The sequence below is a fragment of the Engraulis encrasicolus genome, chromosome 10 (genome assembly GCF_034702125.1).
Source record: "Engraulis encrasicolus isolate BLACKSEA-1 chromosome 10, IST_EnEncr_1.0, whole genome shotgun sequence".
Taxonomy (NCBI): domain Eukaryota; kingdom Metazoa; phylum Chordata; class Actinopteri; order Clupeiformes; family Engraulidae; genus Engraulis; species Engraulis encrasicolus.
The window spans coordinates 46,189,143-46,198,072 of record NC_085866.1 but is presented as its reverse complement, the minus strand read 5'-3'; the positions used below and the strand labels follow the sequence as shown (position 1 = coordinate 46,198,072).

The 8,930-nt window shown below is 43.9% G+C and overlaps 1 protein-coding gene across 1 annotated transcript in view; it reads right to left on the bottom strand.

Annotated features, from left to right (window-relative positions):
- Positions 1–4,043: 4,043 nt before the first annotated feature.
- The window catches only part of LOC134457192 (cadherin-4-like), a 577,874-nt gene continuing 572,987 nt past the window's right edge, over positions 4,044–8,930 (bottom strand). Inside the window, exon 17 of the mRNA XM_063209057.1 lies at positions 4,044–8,930. This exon is cut by the window's right edge and continues 416 nt beyond it. The gene's annotated coding sequence lies outside the window, so the exon portion shown is untranslated.

Sequence of the window (8,930 nt, the reverse complement as noted above, 5' to 3'; positions counted from 1 at the left end):
ATTTGAGATCCAGACTTTACTGTATATTGCAAGGTGACTGATTACAATGCCAAAGAAGATCTGGTATTCATATGGAAGTTCAGTGAACTACAGTACTTTACTGTATGTAGGGGTGTTATGGGCCAGGTGGAGCCCCAAGCGAAAATGCAAAAGAATGGACATTTGAACCAATATCACTACTACGGTAGTATGGCTACGTGGCCCCAAGCGGCTGCAATTAACAGTTCACAATAATTTGATATAAATCGCAATAATTTGATATGAAAATAAACTGCTGCGCAAAATCACACTAAGGTTCTTGTTCTGAGTCTGAAAGTAATGTTCCTTGCATGTTTTAATGGCTCATGCTTCTAATGTTTGTTATGGTACCCTGCATCCAATTTGCCATGGGAGGATTTCACAGCCAAAGCCTAAAAAGAGAATGTGTTTGTATGCATGGATTTTTGAAGGCGTGAAACTAGAACCTATAACTGAATGCTTTACAAATGTAATAGAAGTCTTTGATGCGCATCCATGAATCTGGAAGAAAAATGTAAGTGTCTCAAACTTGTTTTTAACATCTCAAGGGAAGCAGATGTTGCGGGAGCGACTAGACAGCCGAGTCCTCTGATGAGTGTTAATTGCCACTGATTGCTGGAGCACATTGATATTGATGGTGTTTAGACTACGGCCATCCTCAAAGACCCAGGAGACCAGGCCACCCCTCCGCCTCACAGGCCGCTTCTCTTGATGCCTCGGCTGAGGAAGATTGATTCTTTAATCCCCTTATCTTGCCATTTGCACACAGGTCTTCCAAGTGAGACTTCCACGGTGTGTGTGTGCGTGTGTGTGTGTGAGAGAGAGAGAGAGAGAGAGAGAGAGAGAGAGAGAGAGAGAGAGAGAGAGAGAGAGAGAGAGAGAGAGAGAGAGAGAGAGAGAGTGTGCGTGCGTGCGTGCATGTGTGCGTGCATGCGTGCGTGTGTGGGGTGTGTGAAGGGGTCGGCTGGGGTGTGTTTGAGATGAAACCTGGACTTCACTGGACAGCACTCTTTTAACTGTCACCTTTTACATTGTGCTAGATTTTTTTTGTGCTAGATGCTAGATTTACATGTGCAGAAACAACATGCAATGTCAAATACTGTACCATGTACCTTCCACCAAAAGGCAACATTTTAATCTACCATTCCTTTACTAGTGCACTATCTCTGCATGTAGCAACATGCAATATGCATTCGTTCTCTACATAACCCTAGCTCTAGGTACATATTGTAACACATTGTTACACACTTTGCTAATCCCTAACTAACTGCAACAAACAGGGTTTGTACAATTCAATTCAATTCTTTAACATGATGTTTACAACATCAGCAAATAATAGAAGCCTACATGCTGTCACTCTCGGGTCTCATTCTGTGCTTAACGATGTTCTGCAGATACGCGATAACAGGGACCATTAAAACAAAATAATTGCACTCTGCCTACACACAGCCTACTGCTGTTAAGACATTGCATGTGTTTTGAAAAGCCCACTTACATATTTAAAAAAGAGGTGAAAGAGAAAAAAGAGGTGTTATGAGAAATGTAAAAAAGCACACACAAACGCACAAGATATTTAAAATGAGGGGAAACTTTATTTATATAGCACAGGGTCGCTGGCACAGGAAGGCCAGTCCGGCTTCTATATTACACCATTGATCTGATCTGCAAGGCTGCGTACATACTCAACTGTATTTGGAAACCAAGATTGCAGTGGCACTAGAAACACACGCTTAAAACAAAACAAAAAAAATCTTTTTTTGTCTCTTTTTTTTTCTTACACATTTTTTTCTCTTTTTGGTACAAAATGGTACAAACAACAATACAAAATATTTGTGCTGTTGACAGTTTTACAAAAAAAGTCATCTTTAACTTCATAACTGTGCAATGACTGTGTAATCTTTTTTTTGTCTCTTTTTTTTGTTTTTAAGATGGTTTTTTTTTTTCTTCATTTCTTTCCCTCTGGAATCGGTGTGTGAGTATAGTACAGTACACTCCAGAAAACTCCTGCGGAACACAACCTCTTTCATGCGGGCTGCTACACGTTTTTAAAATGTTCTGTATGATAGTTGTCTTTAATAATTACTTTTTGTCCATTATAAAAAGACACATGCAAAAAAAGCTCCAATTGTACATATATATGTCGCCTAACTGGTTCTTAGCCATTTAGCTTCAAGCAATTACTACATTATGTACACACAGATGTGAGTAACCTTAGGGCATCACCAATTAGACGTGAGTGGTTTTTGTCCGCTCCCCGGCACGGCACGTGTGCCAACCCTGTCGTCTGTCGTCACGTCAGTGTTTAGTATGCCGCACACAACTCCTCAGGTTTGTGTGAGGTCCCTAAAGCTGCGTCGTCGGCTGTTGGAAATTTACTTTGCCCTACTTTTTGCAGTGGCCGGCTCCCTCCTCATAGCCTCTTTCCATCACACTGGAGCGAATCGCCTCCTTCGATAACTGTACCCCCACACCCTGTACCCTTCTCCACTGCCTTGGGGTGGTGTGTCTCGACTGAGCACCTTTACTCAGGGGAGAGCAGGGGGATTAGAGTTGCTGTGCTGGTCAGGTTCAGCGTCCGGAGAGTGGTGCACAGCACAGGCAACGTCCTCCTCCTGTGTGGTTTGCTCCACACATATGTAGTGTTTGTGTCTGAGTACAGGTGGCGCTATACCGCAACTAAACATGTGACACTGATGATGTTGTGAGCACTTCAAAATTGCAAGACTATTGCATGGCTTCAGGAGCAGGCGTGATAAGTGTACAATGCGTTTGAATGCTGTTTCTGGTCTTCCCTCTTGCAGTTTGGATTGTTTTAGCCAGGTAATGGAAGTATTCATTACCGAAATCACTTTCAATATGACTAGGGGGTGAAACAAAACATAATTCACTGTTGTGTAATGAATACAGAATATTTCGTGATACACACACGGAGGGGGAGCTCGGTGCAGGTCTCACAGACTACACTAGATGGCAATGTTTAACAGTCCAATTCATTTTCAACCAGAGTAAGGGCAAACTTGTACAAGCACACAAGCGCACGCACACAAGCACACACACACACACACACCCACCCACGTAACTTAATCAATGCATACCACAGCAAAACCCAAAATCGCATGGGAATGGAGGGGGGATGGATCTTCTTTCGAGCTGAAACAGAGAGCCCCATACCTTACAACTTCACTCCACTCACCCCCTGCTGGCCAAACCTGAAGTCAAGAGGCTGCTTCCTCCACCCTACAGAAGCAATCCCTGTGTTTTTTCCACTTGTCAATAAATAGAGAAAAAATAAACATGTGGAGAATATCTGTCAATGTGCGATCTTCTTCACCTTTAGTGCTACTCCTCCTTCTCCTCCAGCCATGGAGCCTCATCTCACCTGCTTCTGCTCATCACCAGGCTTTGGCCTCCTCGTGAGACCTCCCTGCCATCTCTCTCTCTCTCTCTCTCTCTCTCTCTCTCTCTCTCTCTCTCTCTCTCTCTCTCTCTCTCTCTCTCTCTCTCTCTCTCTCCCTTACCTTCCAAGAGACTACCTGCAGTCTCTCTTTTCACCTCTCTCTCCAACAGATTTCCTGCACTCTGACCACTGGCCAGGCCCTTTGCAGAGTAGGTGTTGCTCGGAGTGAAAAGCACATTTTCGTTTTTAGAAACGGCTCTAAAAAAAAAAATTGTTGCTTGGTTAGTTAGGCAGAAATGAGTGTTTATTTTTGGGGGTTGGCTCTGCTCTCGCTTTGGGAATGGCTGACTTGACTCCACTCCACTTCTCTGCCCTCATCCGTCTGTTAGGCCTGAGGGCCTGAGGGCCTGTGCTTCTTTCCAGCACCCAGACAGGCAGACTGAGAGCGGACAAAGGGGATCTAATGTGGTACCCAGGTATAGACCCGACAGGAGAACGAAAATAGTGAGCTGGGGGATTGAGTTGTCTGGGTGGCACCGTGGCAGGATGGATTTTGGGATGCAGACGGGCTTTTTAGACCAAGCATTGTGTGTGTGTGTGTGTGTGTGTGTGTGTGCGTGTGTTTGTGTGTGTGTGTGTGTGTGTGTGTGTGTGCATGTGTGTGTGCTCGTGTGCGAGCGCGTGTGTTTGCGCGCACTCTGGGAATAAGGGTTGTTGAACAGTTTTGAGTTTTTAACACAAAATGATGGGAACAAAATAGCATAGTTTTTTTACAACAGTGTATTGTTAACCATAGACAGTACTTTGAATATGTAGAATGGCCGTAGGCTTAGAATTCCTTGGAGTTTTCTATAGAAACTCAAATGGCTTTTCTGGGTGTGTCGAAGTTTGTAATTGACCGAAAACAGAATATGACACCGCAATGATAACAAAAAAGCAAAGTAAAATGTAATACATAATATAAAAAGAAAGATAATAGAATATACAAAAACAGCTAAGTTCATACAATACGATAAAAAAACGTGTGTGGTGTCAAAAAATATAATAATAACAAAACAGTGATAAAGAGAAGAAGAGTTTATATACATCAGTTACATGTATTAATTAAACTGTGATTGTGACACTACGAGATAAACAAATGAAAAACAGACAAGGCCAAAAGACCTACGTATGTCAAGCGCAAAACACTCCTAAAAGCAAACCGTGTTTCCAATGGACCAACCGACATAGTGCTTTAGAGTCACTTACACGCCACTTAAAACGCTATGGCAGTTGAATTGTCAAGCTAGACTCAATCTACATGTAAAATCATATCCGATTTTGACGTCGAGTTGTTCCGCACACATACAGAAAATCAGAACTGACAGTATTGTTTCCAATCGTAAGCATGCAAACACAACTCAACGTCTGCGGTTTCGATTTTAGTCTTGCAGTTTTAGTCCAGCTTAAGTGTTCTCACTGCCGAAGCAAGGAGGAAGCGCGGAGGAGATGAAGGAGACTTGAAACACGGCGATAGAAGCCACCACCCACCCCCTGTAGTGTACAGAGAGCAGAGGTATCTCTGTGGGCCTACTGTAGCTGCACAGCAACTGAACACTGCACTAAACCAATACGCACTGACACACAAAGCTCGTCTCGGACTAGCTGCTTCCTACTGTACGACTCTTTGACTAACGCGAAGGCATTTGCTGTGATGCACAAGGTTAAGGACGGTGGATTCTAGTGGTGTACAGAGGGTGCTATTGAGGGATTTGTGAGTGTGTGTCTTGAAGGACACACATCTGGATGGCTCCACTAAGGTCCACACTATGGCAAGTATCGCCCACGTGAAATGTGTGGGCAGGGCAAAAAAGCCAATGGCTGTCTGAAGGACGGAGGATGCTATCAATGGTTGACTAAAGGGACCTGTTCATTTGGCGGCACTGAACGGAGTTACACGCACGTTCTGATTTCAAACAGAATATTGTCAGTATTTGGTTTACAACATGTTCCAGAATATTCCATTCACATATGTGGAACAGCGTTCTGCAAGCAGAATATTCCCAGAACACGGCCACATTCAGAATGAATTAAGAGTTTACATGTCTCGTGCGCACACCTAATACTTCCATCATTCTGCTTGAAAAAATGGATGTATTCCTCGCATGTTACTGCGCACACGGAGGAAATGCTGTGCCCATGCATATACTAGATGTTCTGGCACATGGGATTGGTCTCTCCTGATTGGCTGGGTTGTGAAGCCTGCCAACCAGGACACACACTGGACATGGAATAGGTTGAAGAACCCATGTGTTAGCCCTGCCTCAAGAGTCGGTAAGGCATACTGTTACCTTCCTCCCAAAACCAGGTGCCTCTGTTATGAGAGTGTGTGGCAACACCTGGAGGGACAGGATGGAGTAGTAGGAAGCTAATGTTTGGACCCATCTGCCAGTCTTTGACTGCTGCTGGGCTGAAGCCTACTCTCCTTCACACCGCTCAGCTGTCTCTCGGCGGTGACTCATATCAGAAAGGACTGACTGACTGTCTCATTCAAGCAGCAGATGTGACGTTTTTTTTCTGACGGAGAACGAGGCACTGCACTGTCCTAGGAGAGATATTGACTCTCTCTCTCTCGCTATCTCTTTTTCTTGACTGCACCATACTGTGCACCATTCATGCTTGTTTCCCAAGGCCACCATCACCGCAGAGGCGTATGGAATAAAATCTCCTTTTTGAGATCTTGCAGTCTCATGGCGTTATTGTAGCACATGTGCTAGGGCAATGGCTCAGAGGACAGGCATGCTGCCGAGCTGCACTGTAGCGAGCGAGTAGGAGACGTAACAGCAATTGAGATTTTCTTTCCCTTCGAAAAGATAAAGGCGGAACTTTGCATATCTAATCATTACAGCGTACAATGGAGCTAATTTGCACCTGTTGCCCAGTCTGTTTGAAGCGCTCTTCACGGAGAGATTAAACTACTTTTGATTGACTGGCTTCTATATCGATGGGTTGGCCTTGTGACAATCACACAATAGGGAACTCGCGCTGTCTTTTACTGGCATACAAGCCTTGATGTTTTGTCTGTCATCTACGTATATCCCTTGAGAGCGCGTTAGCTGCACACAAGCTACAGACAATTAAAAAGAGACTGAAACAATTGAGTTCTTTTTCTTTTCTCCTCGCAAAGTTTCGGAATAACAAGTAGTTGTCATGGTTGACGATACTTGAAACGTGTAATCTAGGCAGTCTCGCTGTCTCCCCTCTGACGCTGGAGAGATGTGTTTTTTTGAAAAGGCGTCATTAATCATCTATGTGAACTGTAAAAAAGGGGAGTTCGAAGGAGACGGGGGGCAAATCAGTGTGAATGTTACCCCAGGGGGCCTCTTTATAAAGGGGCAAAAGAAGTCAAAGCTCTGAGAACTTTGAGAGCTTTGGGTCGGGTGCTGTCACCCTCATCTCAGCAGTGCTGAGAGGAAAAGAGTGAAAAATAAAAGAAATCACGAAACGCAAAACAAAAAATAACTGGAGCACCAACTGCTTAAGGTTTCCTAATACTTCAAAAAAATAAGATCTTTTTCGTTCCCTTTTTTTGTACATCGTTTCAACTTTTTACAGTTTATATATATATTTATATATTGGTTTTATCGCACAATCAACCCTATTGACTAGAGTAACACGATGAGCAGTGTTGGGGAGAAACTTCATGCATTCCCCCGCAACCTGTCCCACACTCACACACGATTTCACGTGACCTCAGAAAAGAGAGGTTAAATCACGAAGAGCCACTGCCTGTCCGGTCCCAAGGGCGTCACCCAAAAACTATTTGAATCCTTCATAAAAGAAAATGACAATATCAATACTAGACACACACACACAGTGTCTTTGTCATGACTGTCACAGGTGTGACCAATACAAACACACTCTCTCTCACCCACAGCATCTATGTCTCTCTCTCTATCTCTTCCTCTCTCTCTCACACACCCACACACAGGCACACACACGCACACGCACACACACACACACACACACACACACACACACACACACACACACACACACACACACACACACACACACACACACACACAGGTGGACATCTAAATTGGAACAGCCATCCAAGCTACAACTTCTGGACACTATGTATCAATACAATCAGCAATCATTGAATTCTCCACGCACAGCTTGATTTAAAGGAGTACACAAAGTTTGATTAGGAATGCACGTCTGGTTGTCTCTCCTGTGCCAACTTTTGCTCTCTCACTGAGCACCTTCACATCCCTGTGTTTGGACATGTTGGCAGAGAAAAAAAACACAAACAAAAACAAAACAAAAATTAAAAAAAAATGTTTTATCCTCCATCTCATCTATCGTCACTGTTTGTTCTTTTAAAGCACATAATACAATGAAGCAACTTGTACATGAAGCACTTACAGTACAGTACAGTACGGTTCTGTCTAGACTAGCAGTAACCCTTCAATCCCGAGGCCAAATCTCCACTCTGCTGCAAGGCCAGGCACCGACAGCTTGACAGGGCTTTTGCACTGGGCCAGAGGTGGGATGGTGGTGGTGGTGGATGGTGGATAGGGAGGCTCAGACTGGGCTTGTCAGGAGAGAGACGTGCCAGGCAGCCGTTCAATTCCAGCCCGTGCGGCCAACCAATCCTGAGATTGAGGGAGTTTCCAAAGCAACAGCAACAATGACAACAACAACAACAACAACAACAACAAAGCGAGAGAGAAAGTACAAGCAAGGAAACAAAGAAACTAAATGCACCAGTGAAGGCACTTCTTAAACAACAGTGCTTCTCTCTTCAGAAGAATTCAAGTTAAGTGAGATAGCAACTCCTTCTCCCTTTTCCCCCCACACATTGTTTCTCTTTGTGAGAAAGTTGTGGGGTTTTTTTCTTCCTTTTTTTTTTACTTCTAGTCTCCTGTAGCACAATGCAGCTCAACCTGGCAGTCTGTGGAGGACTGCGGGAAATTTTTTGAGGGAATAGTTGGGTGATGGGACCTGCCAGGGTAAGCAAACTAAAAAAATAAAGAAATAAAACTAAGCAACAGCAATGGTGATGGAGCAACTGGCATCCCTGTAACATCAGATAAGCTTGCACTTAACGGAGGGCTAACCCAAACGAGTAGTATACTTGTGAGCATATACGCCGTCATTGAAAAAAAAAAAAACAACAACAACAAAAAAATCATTGTTAAAATCAGAATACAAAAAAGAATAAAACAACCATATGGCACAACATTTGTCTTAAGTTCATTGGAGAAGGTCAGCAGAGGATGGTACATACAGCTGCCTTCTCTGTCAAGTCCTCGCCATGTTGTGCCACGTGTTGGTACATGTTGATACTGTCAATTGATTGGTTGGTAGGATGTGGCTATTAAGAGAGTCCTGCTCTGTGATTGGAGAGCTTGGCCAGTTGGCACTGGGGGCTAATAGTGGTAAGTTGGAAAACCCCTTCCTGTTTTGTTTCCGAAGTAGGACTGGTTCTAGAGGGGAAGTTGGTGAGAGGTTTGAGGACAGTAATGGA